The 19888-nt window shown below is 41.9% G+C and overlaps 1 long non-coding RNA gene across 1 annotated transcript in view; it reads left to right on the top strand.

Moving 5' to 3' along the window:
- The window catches only part of LOC130708610 (uncharacterized), a 133493-nt gene extending 119482 nt beyond the window's left edge, over positions 1-14011 (top strand). Inside the window, exon 3 of the long non-coding RNA XR_009008876.1 lies at positions 13911-14011. This is a non-coding gene — a long non-coding RNA (uncharacterized LOC130708610). The remainder of the gene's footprint in view (positions 1-13910) is intronic.
- Positions 14012-19888: the final 5877 nt, after the last annotated feature.

Below are 19888 nucleotides of genomic sequence, written 5' to 3'. Positions count from 1 at the left end.
GGAAAGGTTCTTTCTGGGACTTTCCTGTCCTTCTATCTGCTGGCTTCCAGGTTCCCCCTTGATTCTGGGGTGACAATGCCTTTTTCTGAAATCACCTCACTCCGGCTGATGAACTCCCTGAGGTTTGCCCAGAGAATGTCCAGATAGTCACACTGGTGGTGCACCGTGTTTCTCTCCTCCCCTTTGTGATCTTGAACCTAATTCCCTTAAGTGCTCCAAGGCCTTCTTCCATCTGCCCGTGCTTTCTGCATCTCCTTGACCTCACCTTCCCCACTGTGCCCCAAGAGTCTCCTGCCATCTTGGTGACATACAGACATCATGTCCATTTCCAGACCTCATTGTTTTCCTCCAGGAAAGCTTTAGTGCATCTAAAATTAACTTTTCTTGTTTTACATTTTGAGTAATCCTAGGGTTTTTTTTTCCATGCTATGTATCATGAAAAGCACTTGGCTTAAATGTGCCACATAGTCAAGGAGTATTTACCTCAATTCACCTCCGTGTCAAACGATCCTCTGTAGCTCCCTCAGATAAATCAGAGCCCAGACTTTCATGTCATGGACATCAATATTAGTTGAGCACACATTATGTGCCAAGCATTGTGAATAATTTGGTGGGGAAGACAGGTGTGAGAGGAGGACTCCATGAGTTTAGTGCCCCGGGAACAGGGATCAGGGGAGAGAGGTGTGTGTTGGCAGAGTTCATCCGGGAATCGATACCTGAGTTCAATGTCAAAGGAGAAGATGGTGATCACAGGTGCAAGGCATGGGATGGCAGGAGGCGGGTGGACAGTGGTGGAAGAAGATGGAACATTCCAGGCAGAGTGGAGAGAATATAGGACTGGTCTCATTTATGAAGGCATTTCTCTCTCTCAGCATTTCCACTCTATTGCCTTGGGTGTTTCGCTTAATGGACATCTGGTCTCCCCTGCTCTATTTTAAGTGTCTTAGGAACAAAGATGCTGCTACTTCCTTGGGATTTCGTGAAATTCCTAAAAGGAGCAGGCACTATTGAGAAGAACAGATGCTGGGTAGGTGTTGGAGGAGTGAGCAAAAGGTCTGCAGGTGGGCCCCTTTAAATGGAATGGAAGGTTTTGTCCTCCTGTGTAAAGATAACTCCACTCGTGCCTGTGAACAGATGATCAACAGCTTCTTGCTTTGGCCTGGGTGTGGTAACATCTAGTCCATTAATATGTTTTTGGGCCCTTTCCACTGACATTTGTTTCCTGAAGCTGCGCTGCAGCATTTCTGAAGTCCTTGGCTTCCTCTCCAGTCATTTGCACACCCCCGGGTAGGAAGGGCTTTCTCTCTCTGTTTATGGACAAGGTGATGTGTGTCAAATTGCCTTGGCTTAACCAGGCAATTGTGCACCTTTAAAAGGTACAGGGAAATGTTTCTCTGTGGTCAGATTGGCCCACTATGCACATCTGTTCTCTTGACCAAACTCCAGCAATCTGCCCTCGCTTAGCTGCAAATTCCACAACCTGCTCCTGGCCGGCAGCCCAGGCCCTGCAGGAGCATATCTGTGTGGCCAGCCGGCTGGGTTTCTGGCCGTCCAGAGGCACTGGAGGGTGGCAGTCAAAGGAATCAAAGTTCATGGGTCCCCACAGCTTCAAGACATCCCTGGGAAATCTACAAAGATCTTAGGAGGGACCCAGAGGAAAAGGAGGGGAGAAGAGAAGAGGATTTGCCTAGAGAGAAGGCGTGTGCACTGCTTTGGGGAAGTTTGAGTGGGAACTGAAACCAATATCTTCACGGTTTTTCCTTTTAGAAGATGACCTACACGGGGGTTAATTTGATTAAAAGCCAGACACATTTTTATCTTTCCCCAAACTCTGGCTTTCCCCCAAATTCTATGCATGTGTTCCACACTTTAGTAAATCCCCGTGAATAACACGCAGCCGTGATGGGGAACAGTGCAGAATTAAGCCTAGTTGCCTTCATGGAGGATTTTATTTCCAAAGACCACCAAAGACACCCAGCACCCCGTGACTTCTCCCCACCCCTACGACCTCCACCCCTTTCCCAGCCGCCCTCGCTGCTCCCCTGGATTATCACACCTGCTCTCCTTGCCTTTGCTCTTTCTCACCACAGTCTCTTCTCAACACAGGTGCCAGAGTTTGCCTCTTAAAATAGGGCAGCTGGGGAACATAGCAAATATTTTATAATAACTATAAATGGAGTATAACCTTTAAAAATTGTGACTCACTATATTGTACACCTATAATTTATATAATATTAGACATCAACTATACTTCAATCAGTTGATCAATAGGGCAGCTGGTGTCATGTCTCTGCCCCAAAACTCTCCAATGACTTCTCATCTGACGCAGAATAAAAGCCTAGATCCACATGTTGGCCACCAGGGCCCTCGGCCGCCGCTCCCTTTGTTACCTCTCTAGCTGTCATTCCTCCTCTCCCCGCAGCCACGTTGACCTTCTGGTCCTTTTGCTGGAATGCTCATCCCCCAGGTGTCTCTGGGTCTTTGCTCCTCCCCCAGTGGGTCACTCGCTTGCTGTCTTCCGGTCTTCACTCAGATGCTGCTTCCTCCCCCCGGCCTTCTCATCATCCCCGTTTGAGATGGCTCTCGTGCCCACCCAGCACTTCCTCTTCCACTTCCCTGGTTTAGCTTTTCCACAGTACTTATCACCCTTTGACATACTATAGACGCTGCTGCTTGGTTTTCTATTTATCTCCGACTTGGGTGTAGGGGGCCAAGTAAACTAAGGAATTTTCATTCCAGGCTGGGAACACGGGCTGTGTGGCGATGGTTCTGGAGAACATGCTGGTCCTTGCTTTTCCACCCTTGGGAGAAAGCTGTGCTTTCCTGCTATTCTTGCCACTGTGGCGTAAACGCCTGTGTGGAATCAGTGCCGGGTGGGAGAGGCGCCCACATGGGCTGGCAGGTGAGTAGGCAAGTGGCCCGAGGACTGGCTACTGCAGGCACTTCAAGACACTTAATTATAGCCAGCTTAACTGGCCTCTTTGTCATTAGAAACATGGGGAAGGTGCTTAATGCCCCCACGGGCCTCTTATCTGGTTGATAACATCTCCCCATCTGTCTCCAGCAACTGACCCCTCCAGCTTCTTAAGAGGTCAGTCAGAGCTTTGCCTTAACCAGGAGAGAGCCAGGGTGTGGAGAGGTTAAATGTGGGGAATCTCTGCTGTCTTCAGTGGAGTGATTTCTGGAATTCAGTGGCTTTGGCTTTTTTTTTTTTTTTTTTTTTAACTTAAACAAACTGACTCTGAGGTTAACTTCCTTTCTAACTGATTAATCTCTTATGCTTGGAAATTACATGTATTTCTGGGATTTGGTTCTCCCAGAATTGAATAAGTTTGCCATTTATGGTTAAGAGCAAAACTCAAGAGATCATTGTGAGCAAAGCAAAACAAACGTGTTTTTCCTTTCTTAGATGTGGATCCTTGGCTTATTATTCTCGCACCAATTGTAGCTAAACTGACTGAGTTAGACTGAGTGAGAATGCCTGGGTTCCAAACCCAGCTTACCCGCTCCACATTACAAGTTCCTCACTGATAAAATTGGGATACTAGTAGTATCTACCTCTTAGCTATTACGAGTTAAGGCAGATATCACCATAATGTGTGTGAGTGCAGAGTAAAACTCAATAAACGTTAGCTGTCATTTTGGCTAGCCCCTAAGTACACACCTTCTGACGGCAGATCAAAACCAGCTAATCATAGTCTATAAACTTTGAAGTGAACAAGAGGATTTACAATCCTGAGTCCGTGTCACAATATATTATTCATGAAACATGGCTATAAGGTACTCTTTTTATTTGGAAAGTGATTACTGGCATTGGATTTTATGGTTTTTGTTTGTTCTGCTTTATAGAGTGTATAACTTGGGAAAAGTGTACTTTAAGCTCTTTCTTCTTTGCAATACTTCTTTCATTCTCTTGCCTGATGCCAAATATGTGTGTCATATTAGATGTGTTCATTTATTTGTTCAACAGATATTGAGCCCCGACTTCATCTTCCTAGGGCCTCAGACCTGAATCCCCTATGTCCCTGTGCATAGGGAGGCCCAGTTTTGTGCAGGCAGACATCTACCTACGTCCAGAGTCATATCACTTCATATCACAGATAGGAAATATGTCGGAGCTGGGAGAGGAAGCAGCTCTCTGTGTCTCGAGGAAAGGAGGAGCGCCAGGGAGACTTTGCATGCAGGAAGCACAGGGAGAGGAATGGGAAGCACGTGACATTCTTTGTTCTAAGACCGTGAGTGGTGTGATAGGGCCCAAAGCAGGTTACACACTGGGAGGCAGAAGACAAGCCAACAGAGTCCAGATTATAAAGGAATTTCCAGGCCACGCCAAGGATCTGGGGCTTTATGTGTGTACACTAAGAAAATTTCCACGGGTTTAATGGAGTAAGATAGCATCAGATTTCCATTGTAGAAGGAAAGGGGCTGTGACTAGAGGCAGGGACACCAGTTAATAGTAATAGCTCATGTGTTGTTTTTTTTTTAACATCTTTATTGGAGTATAATTGCTTTACAATGGTGTGTTAGTTTCTGCTGTATAACAAAGTGAATCAGCTATACATATACATATATCCCCATATCTCCTCGCTCTTGCGTCTCCCTCCCATCCTTCTCTATCCCACCCCTCTAGGTGGTCACAAAGCACCGAGCTGATCTCCCTGTGAATAGCTCATGTTTTAACGCACAAGTCCCCTGTGACATGGGCACTACTATTACCACTTTACTGATGAAGAAACTGAAATACAGAGAAGAAACTATCCCAAGGTCACACAACTAAGAGGAGCCACTTGGATTTGAACCCTATCAACATGACTCCAGAGTCTGGAGATGGAAACACCAGGCAATGGAATCTTTCTAGATATCTACTATCTAAGAAACTATAATAATCGTTCTCATGAAAAATGATGACTACCCAAACCACCTGTGTAGTACTGAAGCTGCAGGATACGGGACAATTGTCCTCTGGAGCAGAGATTTCTACATGTCCACTCGATATCCATTCTCTCTCTTAGAACTCCCAATTTTTATTGGAGCATCTGACTGACTAGAATATAGACTCTCTCTCCCAGCTATCCCTGCACTAGATGTGGCCATGAGACGAAGTTCTGGCAAATGAGATATGGCAGCTTCTAGATATTTTCCTAATAATTGGCACATGCCCCTTGCCTCTTTCTTCCGTATCACTTTCTCCATCCTGCTGCGTGGAATGTGGATGTGGTGGCTACCATCTTGGATCATGACAGCAGGAGCTACTCACTGCTGTCACTGCTGAAGGAGCATGGCTACCTGAAGTCTTCGTGAAGCAGGGCTGCCACACCAGCCTGAACTGCCTGCTCTGGGATTTTCCCTGAGAGACAGGTAAACTTTTATTTTGCTTCAGACAGTGTTATTTTGGGTCTCAGTTATTTTCAGCCAAACTTGATTCTTACCAATACATCCCCCAACTTTTTAGAAGAAAATTATAAAGTGTTAGAAATATGATAAGATAGAATTATCAAAGTAGATGAAGTCAATTATGCAAGTTGTGAAACATAAAAATCACGGTTCAATTTATTTTGCAACAGTTTAAAATTCCCAAGACTTTTGTCGACATACAAAATAAAAACAAGGAAAACTATGATCTGTGGAAGAGGTGGATCTGAGTTCCCAGTGTGGCAGAGCCAGGAGACATGAGTGTGTCAGCATTCCATTGTGTTAGGGCCACACTCGCCCATTGCTACCTCCAGAAAGAAAACAGCCACCTGGAATGGATTTGATTATCATTTCAAATTCCCCACCTTGTCCCATAGTAGGATTATATATCCACACCCTTTATCACATGACATTGGCAATGCTTCCTGGTGGAGTTGACAGAAAGGACACTCTCTCATCATTGATTTTAGGCTTGGCCATGCTTAGTCTATGGAATGTTAGTGGATGCGATACAGGTAGAGGCTTGAAATGTGCTTTGGTGGTTTTGCTTGCCCTCTTACACTCCTGCCATCTCCTGTGAGAAGCACACATCGTTAAATGAAATGCTCATGTATGAAAATATACGAATGCTCCTTTTGCATCTAGTTCAAAGATATGAAGATATCAACCAAGAAGCACTACGATCCAAAATTATCTCCGTGATCCTTTTTTGGTAGCAGCTTTATTCAGACATAATTCAATACCATACAATTTATCCATTAAAAGGGTACAATTCAAAGGTTCTTCATATATTCACAGGTTTGTGCAGTCATCACCACAATCAATTTTAGAACGTTTTCATCAGCCCAAAAAGAAACCCCATACCCTTTAGTAGTTACCACCACTTCCCAACTCCCAGCCCCTTTCTCCATCCCTAGGCAACCACTAATCTATTTTCTGTCGCTGTGGACTTGTCTATTCTGGGCTTTTGTTATAAATGGAATCATATGTTATGTGATCTTTTGTGACTGGCTTCTTTCACTTTGCATAATGTTTTCAAAGTTTATCCATGTTGTAGCATGTATCATTGCTTCATTACTTTTTATTGACAAATAATATTCTGTTGTGTGGATATGCCACATTTTAGTTATCCATTCATCAGCTGATGAATTCAGTGGTACTTTTGAGTACCCACAGAAATACACAGAAGGAAGAAGAGTGGTGCAGTGTGCTAATGACTTCAGGGGACAAAAGACTATTGGAATGTACTGGCCATGTACACACGATGGTTCCATCCACACACAGTTCCATTTCTCATAGTAAATAAAGTAAATCATTGGCATATGATTTGTTATAAGTCTCTCTGAGACTTGCTAGCATGTACCAGTGTCCCCAGGCGCAATCAACTTACAGTCATAAATGCAATGATGTTTCTATAGCACTGAGGCCAGACTCTAGGTGGGTGAATTCTCCAAGGCAAATGCCACCTTCAGTCTGAGTGACCAGGTGGTCTTTCTGGGCCACAGTCAGTGGCATTTATTTATTTTTTTTAAATTCTGTATAGCTCATGGAGACTGAAAGTTTCTTTCCTTGAAACCCAGGTAATTAAGTCATTTCTTCTCTGTGGTCCATTGTGTATGGTGATGGTATCAAAATTCTGAGTGTTACTTCCTCCTTCACAGCCTGAATTCTTGGACATCTTTATTTTACTGAACCAGCAGGTTTACCGATGCCCAGGTTCAAACATATTTGTCTCTGTCACTCACATTACACCAAGGAGCTTTGTGATCTCTATTACAGTGAGCACACTGCAGTGACTAAGGAGTCCTGGAGTCCCACCAGACTAGAAATGTGACATGTCAGACTAGAGGAATTTTCTCTGGAGCGGTGACTGCCGACCCTAAGGATGGGGTGTCACTATTTCAGGAGCGTGTACTTTGAAAGCAGAGCAATATTTTGTCCCATTGTTCTGATTTATTTTCGTCTTAATATTTAATTTAGATCAAAGGTCAATTATTATTAAAGGAGGGGAAGAGGATTTTATCTCATCAAAAGTGTTCAGGGACTTGCAATTAGTAGATAAATAAGTCTTGGAGGTCTAATCCAAAGCATTGTGATTATAGACAACAATACTGTATTACAAACTTCCAAGTTGCTAAGAGACTAGATCTTAATTGTTCTCACAACACAAAAAAGAAATAATAATTATGTGACATGATGGAAGAGTTGGCTAATGCTACAGTGGTATTCATACTGCAATATAGGAATGTATCAAATCAACATGTTTTTGTACACCTTAAACTTACTCAATGTTATATGACAATCATCTCTCAATTAAAAAAATGAAAGTCTTTAATGGCAAAAAAGTGTTCAGGGGAACATGGGTTTAGAAAGTTTAAAAACTACTACATGACAAAAAATAAATAGTACGGTGTGGGTAGTAAACCCCAATGCCTCCAGGACCAGACAGGAAGAGCCAGTCAGATGGATTGGAAGGGACAACCTCAAGCTGGGGAATGGAGATCGGCCACATTCTCTTATTAAGCTGATAGCATTAGACACAAATAATCAAAAGGTGGGTAAAAATATACTTAGTATGAAATACACTCTTGAATAACCCCTTGATAAAAGAGAAAATTGAAAAGTAGATTATGAAGTATCTAAGAAACAAGGGAAAGTAGAACACTTCCTATGGATCTATGGGACAGAGTGAAAGCTGTACTCAGAGGGAAAAGTATAGCCCAGCGGTCCCCAACATTTTTTGGCATCAGGGACAGGTTTCGTGGAAGACAATTTTTCCACAGACCGGGGCGGGGGTGTGGTGGGGGGATGGTTCAGGCAGTAACGCTAGCGATGGGGAGTGGCAGACGAAGCTTTGTTCGCTGGCCCGCCAATCACCTCCTGCTGTCTGGTTCCTAACAGCCCTGGACCTGTAGCGGTCCGAAGCCCGGGGGTTGGGGACCCCTGGTATAGCCAATGCTTTTATCGGGGTTAGCAAACATTTTCTGTAAAGGGCTAGGGCTTTGTGGGCCATATGGTCTCTGTTACAGACTTTTTTTCTGACAATGCTTTAAAAATGTAAAAACTGTTCTTAGCTGCCAAGTTGTACAATAACAAGCTGTGGGTCCAATTTGGCTCATGTGTAATAAGTTGGTGACCCCTGCTTTTATTATTAAGGAGGACTCCTCCCCCCCAAAACTTCAGTACTAATCTTAAGAAGCAGAAAAAAATGTTAACAGCAACAGATGAAACTACAAAGAGAAATTAATAAAGACAAAAGCTGAAATAAACGGCATAAGAAACAAAAAGAAAATAATAGAAAGGATTCATAAATCCAAAAGCTGGGTGTTAAGACCAATAAAATAGAGAAACCCTTGGAAGTTTGACTACGAAAAGAAGAGAGAGCAAAAATGTACAAAATTAGCAATGAAAGAGGAGATATAACTACAGCTACAGGAAGGATTTTTTTAAATCAAAGAGAATACTACATGCAACAAAATGGCAGTAAATTTGAAAAGCTAAAATAAACAATCTCCTAGCACACACTATCAAAATTGATCCAAGAAGAAATGAAAACTGAGGAGACCAAGTGCCATAGAAGAAAGATGATTAAAGTTTTACCATTGGAAAAGACACCAGTATCAGATGGGTTCACAGGTTTACATATTCTTTAAAAAACAAATAATTCTACTAGTTTAAAAGAAAACCTTCCAGGTAATAGAAAAAGATGGAAAATTCTGTAAATTCCTCTTCTTAGAAAGGAAGGAGCTAAAAGTTCTAGAACAAGAGCAGCACCTAAATTTTATCTTGAATGCCAACCCAGATCAATGGGTAGTGTCTGCTTGGAGACCCTGTGAAAGAGATTGTGAGACCCAGTTGAGATCCCTTGAAGGAAAATTGGGGTCTGATTTACCATCCCTGACTCAGCCTGGAATATAAATCAAATGGATCTTATGGGATTTTTTCCACTGACATAACCAGGAACTACTCTATGATATCTTATGGGTTTCTGATCAATTTATTTGAGAAAACTTACATGTTCAGTAAAATTTATATTCCTCTAATGACCATTCAGCAGACATATGAAAATCATCTAGATTAAACTTCAAGACCCAAATCTAACTGCATTAATCCTCACTGCTCTGGGTGTAGCAAATGTATCGGAAGAAACGAATAAGCTCATGGGATACTTTCCAGTTTGAGAACCATCATGGGAAGATTATCTTCCCATCGTTGGTGCTTTTGCTGATTTGTAGCTGAAAGGAAATCTTGCCATTCCATTGATTGAAAAGTGACCTCAGAGCTTTCTTTTCCTAATTCACCAAGTGCAAAAGTAAATAGAGGACATCTCTTCCATTCCCAAGGGGCAGCTCGTTCAAGTGTCTGCAGTGGCCAGCCCTGCCTAGGCTTCCATAGTCTATCACAGCGCCCCCTGCAGGTAGACAGAGGAAAAAAGGGCCAGACACAGTAGAGAGGATGACAGGAACTGCCAGGGCAATGAGTACCTCTTCATCATTATACAAAAGGGAATTGTAGTTTTATTCTCCTTGTTTTTATGATGAAGTAAGATACAAAAGAAGAGCGAGAGAAATGATTGCTTAGGAAACGGCCTCAAACCTAGCACATGTTTATTTAAGCGTTTCTGTACAAACATAACCCTGGGTGTCCGTTAAATCAGCAGGCATGTCAGTTGGCACTTCTGGTTACAGACCATTTTACGGTCATACATCATTCATAGCCGTAAAAGCCATTTGCCCTCTGTCACCCAACCAATCAGGATCCAGCCAAGAGGAAGCAGAGCAGGAGCCTGGCATTTTTCTCTGGGCTCCTCTGAATTTCCACAACTAGGTTCAGCAGAATGTCACAGAAAATTAACTCTCCTGGGTTATTAAGAACCCCTTCCCTCCCCCCTCTCCACTGAAGAGCAATATATGATTTCAGGCTAATATTTACCCCATCACAAGCAACAATTTGTGACGTACAGGACAAAAGTACACTGGGCATCACACACAAATCCAGCGTAATCCCTGCTGCTCTGAGCCACTCGAATGAAAGGACACGGATAGGGAGCTGCTTACCCATGCCTCGGCAATTCACTCCTAATGCCCACTTTGAGCAGATTTGAAATTGCCGTCAGCATCTAAGCCACCCAGCGACTAACCTCGATCTGCCCTTGCTTCACTCTTGCGAGTTCACATGTTTTCACTCTTCGCCTCCTCACTATTATTTTGTTATTGACACTGAGAAGCCTGCTGAGGCCTGATGATGGCCTCAGGCCTTGCAAACCATGTGTCTTTGGGTTCTTCCCAAATGCTGTTGCCTCTGAGATGGTATTTCACCTGAAATGCCTCCCCAGATCTAGGGTCTTCCCTTTATATTTATTACTGCTTAACTCTTTCTTAGTGCACACCTTCATTTATGAATAAGGCTCATCGCGGTTGTCATAACCCCAGTGGGCACCAGGACAGCCCCATCTGGTCACCCCACTCCATCTCTGCTTGGGCATTTCGCGTGTCTTCAGCCTCTCCAGTCGTAACAGGCTAGGATCAATTTTCCAGTGGCAGCTTGGAAATAATAGTGCGAAATGTACATTAATACAGAAATATACTGTGAAACTGTCCTTAAACAAACAAATGAGCCACTTTAAAATATTACTGCTATAAATGACCATGACAGTAGCACAGCACATATAATAAAAAATAACTGCTGAAGAGAAGCTGCTGAATTACTATAGTAATAAACCAGATGTGATTATTATCATTTAACACGGTCATTGAATATCATGAATCCCTGAAGCCATTAAAATATTTATGATTAAACATTTGCTATTTCTTATAACAGAACATGTAGTTGGGTACTAAAAAACTGTTAAAGTATTATTTCAGCTAATATATGCCAGTTCTATAATAGAGGTCAACCGACATTGCCCGAATCCTTTAAAAGAGGGATGAACAGCTGCCTCCCCATAGCTGGACATATTTCAGGATGTTTATGCTAGTACTATATACTCGCATGGTTCTGGGGAGGATGTATATACTACACACTACTAAGGTAAAAATATGTTCCTATTCTGTATGTTCATGAACAGATGTGGGCTTGGGGGCTGTTCTGGTCATTCTTCTAGAAAAAAAGCACATGTAGCAGATGCTTTCAAAGGCCTGCCCATAACGCCTTTGACCTTGGTACTTGTCTAGAGCATCCTTCAGCAAGCCTCTCAACCAGAAGGCCTTCACTCAGCCAGCCGGAGCCTGAAACACTGGGGCATTAATGCCCCAGGGAGCAGCCCTCAGCCCTGGTGGATAGAAGTTGGAGAATAAATATCTTGGCCAAATTTACAGACATACCTCTCTTTTGAAATCTGTCCCTTGGCCATGCTCTTGATACCCTAGTCTTTTCCCTGATGATTGTTTTCAGTTCAAACTTCAGTTCAGTTAAACATTAGGTGGGATTTGTTGTGCTGAACAAAAATATTACAACCAGTGTCTTCTCAAATTTAACTAGAGACACTTCTGTACCATAAGGTCAGTCTTCCCGGGTGTTTGCTTCTCATCTCTTTCCCTGTTTCCCGGCAGTTCCAGCTCCATCAGCAGATGAGGGTTGTTGCCAGGAAAGGAGCTCATCCATCTATGGAGTATCCTGGTGATAGCCCAGGAGTGTCGGGCTCAGTGCAGGAAAGAAGAGATGAATGAGAATTCTTCAGCACTATGGCTTGGGGCTTACCTGAATATTTTAATTATTCATGCTACCAGAATTGACTGCTTTTTAAAAATGAATACCAACAGTAATCACCTTTCCCTATATCTTTAGAGACAAACATTATCCAAGAAATAAGATGCCTGAGTTGTTTGAACCCTGCTAGGGCACAATGTGTTGAGAAATAAAAAAGCAGGGATTTTAGAGAGAGACCTAGATTTGAGCCCCAGATCTGTTTCTGACCTGGTGTGTAGATATAAAAGCACATGTTATATAACTCTTTCGAGCCTCCTAACTTGCCAGAGGCTCAGTGTTCTTATAAGTGAGATGACCAGTGCAATCGTATAAATTGATGTAATGTATATAAAGCATTTATATATACTACCATATTAGTGATAGGTATTTAATAAACGTTAATTTATTAGATGAGGAATGAATGGTGAATTTACCCACACTATCATGGTGACAATTTAATTCTTGGCATAAGATATCACCTACTGGGAACCCATTTGGTTCCCAGCATGTCTCTCTCTAGTTTCCCATCATATGATTTTGGCAGTGTTATACATCTCTGTCATGTGGGTTCCATGTTTGCCCTTATAATCCCAAGTTATAGTTGTAGGTCCATCCTGTTCTTGCTGTGGTTTCACCTTTGTAGGTTTAATAACCTGGGCCATGGTCTGATGTATGTACAGGAAAACTCACAAAGCCTCAGAGTGGAATAAAAAACATTTCGAAAACCCCTGCTGGCTCAGTCAACCCTAATGAGCTATTAGGTCATTAGAGACTCTTTGCCATCAATTAATCATTAGATCAGCAACCATTCATTGAGGACAGTGGGGGAATTCATCTTAAAGGGATAGTAACATTAGCATACAAAGGAGCCGTTGCTGGCATCTCGGAAAATCTGAAAAGTAGCTCCATGTGGTCTTTTCAACTTGTCAGTTCCTCCAGAGTCTGACACGAGGGCTCATCCAGTATAGTGGCTTAAATTTTCAGGTTACCTTGCCTTGGGAAGAATTTCCAATGAAAGAAGAATTAAGGGCTTGTTATAGTTTATATGTAGACACATAGCCCAGGTGGGGTAAAACAGGCTAAAATCCTCTTGTTCACGTGCTGTATGAGTATCACTGCCTTGCCCATGATTTCTGTGACTTCCTAGGGGCTTGTGTTCTTGGGGGTCTCTTCCTCCAATACATTGTTCCTGCTGACCTCTGGACCTCTCTTGGACACCAATGCTGCTCTCTCTTCTCTGCCCGGTAGCCACCACGACACCCTCAGTTTCCTTGAGGGCTTCCAGTATCTACTCATATAATGCAATATATAGAGACCTATGGTGACAATTCCATGTATTTGTGTGCTCACACATAGCAAGTGCTACTTAGCAATCCAGCTTGGCAGACTACTAACTGCTAACTAAAAACTGAATATTGGACATCATTTTTGGTGATGTTGCCTCTGTCATACCCACATCAAGGTAACCTCTTTGCCAGCTTTCCTCCTAAACATCTCCCACCAGCTGCTCTGTCCCTATCCCTCAAAATATTCTTCCCGTCTCTCTGTTTCTTAGGCTGCTCCCAGCACCTCAATTACTAAGCAGAGCATTTCACTAACATTACTGCTGTGTTACTAAGCAGGACAATTGTCTTGGACCCCATCTAAAGGCACCAAAATGGCCAGCCAAGTATTTGCTAAAATGAAGACAGTTCTTCTCCTAAGATGAATTCTGTTGTGACTAACAGATGATTTTCTCCAAATATTTGTGACATTTGTATAAGTAATCAAAGATCGTGCTCATTAATGCTTGATCATTTTATTATTTTCAGGAATTACACTGGAGAACTTCATTACCCACACTGCATCCACTGAGTTCATAGCACCTCCTGGAATGAACCATGGTCTCCTAAGGGCGGTTTTGTTTGATGGTAGGTGAAGCCAAAGTTTGTCTCTGTGGGAATTTCATTTCTGAAGTTGCAATGAGCAAATATAATACAATTCCCAATGTATGAATACTCATTTAAAAATGCTTCCTGGCTCTCTTTAAATGAAAGTAAATGTTATTACCTTCTATAAACTGGTAAGAACGCTTTGGAGGAGCATTGTTCTGCTGGAAATGTCCAAGACTCCATGCGGAGGGTGAGTCCTCTTTTTAAGTGGGTAGAACCGAGCTGTCTGATCCTTTCTGCCCTAGAGAAGCTGGTGTTTGAAACAGACTCAATTGTTAGTGACTTTTACTTGAGAGAGCCTATTAATTTTAGTTCATTTATCTTCAAATTTACTTTAATGTTCTTTAGACAACATTATTGTTTACTCCTTTCTGTTAAAAAAAGAACTATGTGGTTCTCCAATGTTAATTTCTTTGGGAATCCTGGAATGGTACTTAGCAATGATGACAATAATTGCTTTCCCATTTTTTTTTTAACAAGAGTTTTCACTTCATGTGGGAGCAATGCAAGGGCCCATTGTACGTTATCTCATTTAATCTCATAGTGCCCCCATGAGGCAGGTGATATATTAACCCCTTTTTACAGTGGAGGAAACTGATTTCATGTCACTTATATATCACTTTTTTCCAAAAGGCTTTGCTGGCTTCTCCTATTATCATGCCTGACACATTTTACTGTAAATGTTTGCCCATCTGTCGGCCTCATTAGATCAGTGCAGTCAGGAACCATGCCTATGTTGTTACCTGTTACCCACTGTGCCTAACTCAGTGCCTGGCATAAAGCAGATGCCTAAGAAGTTTTTGCTGACTGACTGGCTGGATCAATGAATCAGTGTGGAGGGGAATAGCTCGCTCAAGGCCCCTGGGTAAGAAGTGGAACAGAGACTCAAACCCATGGCTCTAAACTGTCAAGTCCAAGCTCTTAAATGTCATGTAGAAGTTTCCTCCATCCCATACCCAGTGTCCAAACAAAAACAACATGTCAATTTGAGCAATAACATATGGAAATTTAAGCTCTGTGGCAGAGTACCCTTCATCATTAGGAAAGGCTGAGTTCTTCCAGGGCTCTGTCTAAGGAGCTCTGTAGTGGGCTGGGCATGAAGTGATAAAGGAAAAAAGAGATAGAGCCTGTCCTCAAGAAGGTGGAAATGTAAAGCACTGGGGTGTTGCTACCCTGAGTGGTGTAAAGAGCCTCCCCCAACCCTCCTTGGCGCCCCCAGAAGCACCCCAGGCCAAGCCTCCTCCAGACTGTGGTCAAAGCTCCGAAGAAATCCATTTAATACTCCAAAGTCTGGCCTTAAGAAAATCTTAATGGTCCAAATACAAAGGGGTGGAGTGGGGTGAGATGATGCAGAATTGAGGGCTGTGGAGAGTGTTTCTTTGCTTAAATGAAAAGCCCAAGTAAAATAAATAAATGAAAACATAAATCACAGTGTCTTCTCTGGGCTCCTGGCTGGAGGAAAACAAATTAGAAAGGGCTTGAAGGAAAGGAGTATTGAAAAAGCTTGACTTGAATTAAGTGGTTATATATTTTAAAAGCACTTTGTTGGGTCCTGTAAAAATAGCAAATAAAAAGGTGTAATATCCCTTGGCCCTTGGAGGCAAATACCAGTAATAAAGTAAGCTTGGGTCAGGGGGATTTAAGAGTATAAACTTCAGTAGAAGGGAAAGGAAAAGCATTGGGTTTAGAAACACTTTCACTTCTCCCTTAATAATTAATGATGAAGCGTACATTTTCAAATAGACATCATGTGTCTTTCTAACACCACTCACTTTCCTCTTAAAATGGCCCCAAATGAAATTTAAGGGCATAACTTGAAATTTCTTTCTTTTGACAGGCAACCTAAAGGAGTGATTTCAGGGCTATCGAATAGATATATTTAGGGTCCGTTTATACAATCCCTTTATACATAGTCTGAGAAAAATTTCACAATGAAAATTGTCACAAGCATCTACCCCAGGTGTCAACAGCCAATTTGCAACTCCTTTTTGAGCGGCTGTGTAGTTATCAATTTAAAAATAAACCTTAACTGGAGAGCTTAGATATTTTTACAAAAATAGAGGCTTGAGCAATGAGTCTTATAAAAATGGCCATGGAAGAAAATAACACGAGAAAAGTTACCAGGAAAGAGCTCAGTGAACTTTCTCCTTGTTAAGAAATGCTTAAATTCTTTTGTTTGTAAATGGCAGGTGGGTTGTACAATTCCAATGTAATTTCAGAAAGCCATCTTCTGAATGTAATAAACATGTCTGCAATAATAGGATTCAGAAAATAGCAAAATGCATTCCAGACACACTTTGATTGTGCATACAGAACAGAGAATTTAGCTATAATTGGCTATAACACAGTTATGGACAGCAAATGACACACTGTGGGTTTGGGTGATGTAGCAGCTCTGATTAGGGATGGTACGTTTCAGCCGAACACCCGAAATAAAATAGTGAGTCTACAGTGACACAGCACCTTTTCTTCCTCCCTCCCTTCCTCCCTCCCTGCCTTCCTCACTTTATTCCCTTCTGTTTAACTGAAGTATCACAACTTAGGCTAGAAAACTTATTCTCTTATTACTCAACTAATCAATTGTCAGCCAAGTCTCCATTCTTTTCAGAGATGAACAGTTGTATGGAAAGGGGGTAGTAAGAGCCCATGGAGAATTTACTTTTGGAGAACTAGATGTAATTTGAATCGAGAATTATAGTAGGAAATAAACCATTACAATAAACAAGGAAACATGTATACAATTACTTTCACGGTGTAATTTTATTCACTCTAGTTGAGAAAATAAAGAGATAATACTGACCGTAGCACCTGGGTATTTAATGCAAACTGTAAAATCTATTATATTAAACAAAGTCAAAAGCGATGTGAAAGATCTTGAATCTATTCAAGGCATGCACCTCATTACAGACTTAGCAAATTAAAACACAAATAGGATTAGAAAAGAATAATGTAACAATCTCTCACTATGGTCCCTAGAGCATTAAGTCATAAATTGGGTTTGCATTAAATTGTGCCTGCAGTATTGAATTCAGGGAAAGAGCTGTGGGCTGGAGATAAACCACGCTGGGGTGCTCACCAACTTTGGCAAAGCTATGTGTTTTCTGAGATGTGGAGTAAATTTGTTAGAATATAGCAGGTCCACAAAAAAATGAGCACTTCATATCTTAATTTTAAAAATGTCAGTGTCACGCCATATGTGGCCTGCAGAGATATAAATGCAGACAAAAATCCGCATGTGAAATGGAGCTGTGTTAACCTACGTGTATATGTAGAGAGCCATTCCACTAAATGCATTGCTTAATACCAGATACAATGTTTCTTTTTTAAAAAAACTCTCCACACAGAGTTTTTGATGAATTTGGTTTTGTTTTTATTCTTATTTGTTTGATTTTGCAAAAGAAGAAAGAAAAGGAGAAAGCAAACCATCCTTTTTTAGAGAACACATGTGGGCTTTTAGATCATTCAGAGGAATGTTCTCTTTCATTCCATGTGAAGATTAGACCTTAACTATTCTGGCTGAACCATAGAAAAATACATATGACTTATTTTTTAAAAGCAAGTGGATGTACTTAAATCAATTTTTTAAGTGATTCAAAATTGAAAACTACTGTCGACCATGTTCCTTCCATTCCAGGCTTACTCTATTTGGTTTGTTTCCTAATCCCTGCGTGAGGGAGGCTAAATCAGGAAAAAAGGAAATGCTTCTGATTATTGGTATGGCGCCCTTATGTTAATTCCTATCTGCTGCCTCTTTGCACATGGGCAGGCCAGAGGCAGAAAGTGGGCCGTTGGTCCTGTTTCCTCAGGGCCCTGTCCCAGGGCAAGACTCAATTTATTTTCTCTGACTTCTTAAAGCTGTTACGAGAATTAACGAAAATTGATGTAAAATGCTCAAAAGTGTTAGTCTGCCTGCTCCCACTTCATCACTGAGTATAAGTCACAGAAGCAACCTCTGTGAGGCCACCCAACTTCACTGGTTCCCCCAGTGGAAGTGTGACCTTCCCGGCTCAATGGTGGGCAGTAGTGACATCTATCCAGACCTCCTTGATGGGGGAAGTCCACGCGCTTCTTCCTTGCCAGCCACTTCTTTACCCTTCCTCACCTCTGGCTCCCATCCTCTCCCTCCCAGCCCTTGCAGCTGTCCTGGCCTCCAGGCAAAGGGTTTCTACATCACACTAAGCAACAGACAGTCTGCTTAAACTGGCATTGTCTATTTTCAAGAGCTGTTTTGAAAGTCTAAACAGCTCCCATTTTGGCTTTAGTAAGACAAATATGGGCTAAAACATGCAATGCCCCTTAAGTACCCAGGACCCACTGAAGTTTCCCATAGACACAGTCTGACTCGACCTGGTGACAATTTTTCTGCCGTGTTATTTATGTGGTGGTTTTACTTCTAATTATGGCTCATGATGGCTGTTAGTGCTGAGCAGTGAGAGAGCAAACTGCCTTGTACTGCCATTTAACTCCAGCCCATAAAACGGGTGATAAAGCCGAGGGCTTAAAACCAAAACAAAACCCCCCAAAAACGTAACTTTCTGTGACACGCTCACATCCGTTGCTGCCATTCTGAGGCTGGAAACTTTCACTGAGGAAGCGCATGGAGGCAGGTGACTCCTGAGGCCTGGGAGCCTCAAATTTCAGCTCCGGCTTCATTCTTAAGTCATCCTCTATTGTAGACAAAACAACCCCGGACCTCGGATGTAATTAACACATGCCAGGTTTAATCAGAACCAGTGTACTTGTTGTTTAGAAACTAATGAAAGCAAATAGATGTTACTTAACTCCGTACATAGTGAAAGGTCTTTTGTGGTTCTCAGTTTTGATTACTATTTTTTGATGTTAAGAAGAATGCCACTTGGTGTGTATATAAACAAAGAAGATAAATGGCCGGGCTGAGAATGAGTTGTCCATAATCTGATTAAAGCAATAGAGCTGGCTCCTAGGAGAACCGCATGGGGTTTAATGATTGGGTTGTTGTTCTTAATATGTCTCATGTTCACTCTTAAAGAAATCAAGAAAAATTGTTAAGAGGTTACTGATATTTCACTCTGGCATTGGGTTATCAGAGCTTCTGACAGGAAAAGAACCTTCTCTGTGGCTGGAATCCAATGTCCAGCCACATAAGCTAATTTGCCCAAATGATATTAGGAGGCATTTAAAACTGAAATCTGCCCCAATTCACTCATTCTGCTGGCAGAGCCGTCATGGATGAGGCAAGGACAGGCTTGGTTTTGTTGAAGTTGCGATGTGATAAAATAGCTGAGAAATGCCACTCATCTTCTCTTTAGTTAGTTCCTTTTCCTTCTTGACAAAACGCTTCTGGATTTTGGGAAGATGTCTGCTAGTGTTTGGATTAAAAAATACATTACTTTAAAGCTCGGGAATACTCTAGCCTGTTGGGATATTAGGGGGGAAACTCACATGCATTCTTGAGCTCTGCAAGAGCTCATGATGGTTGAATGTAATGATTTGCTACTCCACTCCTGCCTGTTAGTGAGTTCTGCGGTCCTGTGTGTGAGTGCAGACGTGTGTGTGTGTGTGTGTGTACATTCACACATATCCTTACTCATAAGTGAGTGGTCCTGCAAATTTAAGTCATTCTAACAACTTGAACAACATAGAGAGGGCTGACTCTGTGCATCATGCGTTGCCTCCAGAATACAGTCAACATAAGCTCTCGGATACGTAATAAATTTCAGGATGACCTCAGTGATGTTCAGCCATTAAGATCTTTGCTGCCTTTGAAACTCCACACTGGGTAATTGGATTCCAGATGGACAGGAATTGGGTTATTCTTATTTTAAAACAGTAATCCGAATGATTTTGAGTACTTTAAAATCAGTTCATTAAATACATAT

This window comes from Balaenoptera acutorostrata, chromosome 7 (assembly GCF_949987535.1).
Source record: "Balaenoptera acutorostrata chromosome 7, mBalAcu1.1, whole genome shotgun sequence".
NCBI classification, from domain to species: domain Eukaryota; kingdom Metazoa; phylum Chordata; class Mammalia; order Artiodactyla; family Balaenopteridae; genus Balaenoptera; species Balaenoptera acutorostrata.
This window is presented reverse-complemented; position numbering and strand designations above follow the sequence as displayed.